Source organism: Colobus angolensis, unplaced genomic scaffold (assembly GCF_000951035.1).
Source record: "Colobus angolensis palliatus isolate OR3802 unplaced genomic scaffold, Cang.pa_1.0 Scaffold212, whole genome shotgun sequence".
NCBI classification, from domain to species: Eukaryota; Metazoa; Chordata; class Mammalia; order Primates; family Cercopithecidae; genus Colobus; species Colobus angolensis.
Window position 1 is genome coordinate 5,374,500 of NW_012115289.1, and position 925 is coordinate 5,375,424.

Consider the following 925-nt stretch of genomic DNA (forward strand, 5'->3'; position numbering starts at 1 on the left):
CTCGATCTCCTGACCTCGTGATCCGCCCGTCTCGGCCTCCCAAAGTGCTGGGATTACAGGCTTGAGCCACCGTGCCCGGCCGACATTTTTCTTTTTTAGATTGGAAAGTTTTTACCTGGGTATGGGTCTTTTAAAATATATTTTCAGCAATAATAAATAATTCAAAGAACTGTTTAATTTTCAAAGAGTTACTAGTATTAGTCTATCTTAGCAATGAGGAACTGTTTAAGTGCTCTTGCTGCACAAAACAAACAACCAAGAGCAACATTAGAATAAGGCAACATTTCTTTATACTCCACCTTGTTCCAGAAAGGATCTAATTCTACTGCACTAAAGTGCCCAACTTTAAAGGATTAATGTTAAGATTTTTTTTAGAAACTAAATTAGAAATTTATGACACTCCTTGAGGAGAGGAAACTAAGACTTGATTCAAATAATTTTATCACTCCTCATTGCCATATTGTATATAAAATCTTTTTTGCAGATAGATTAAAGCCCAATGCAATAAACTTTTACTCATTGTCCTAGAGTTGGAAATGCAAAGATAGAGCCATCATTTCTAGTGCTGCGAGAATTATCTTTAATTAATATGAAACTGATTATGCCCTTCTCTGTAAAATCCTTCAGCGCCCCAGTAGAAAAATAGGCAAAGGGCTGGACATGGTGGCTCACATCTGTAATCCTAACACTTTAGGAGGCCAAGGCAGGAGAATCACTTGAGCCCAGGAGTTCAAGACCAGCTTGGGCAACATATTGAGACCTCATCTCTCCTAAAAATTAAAAAATTTGCCAGGCATGGTGGCATGTGTCTGTAGTCCTGTATCCGGAGTTGGTTCCTTCTGGTGGGTTCTTGGTCTTGCTGACTTCAAGAATGAAGCTGCGGACCTTTGCAGTGAGTGTTACAGCTGTTAAAGGTGGCATGGAC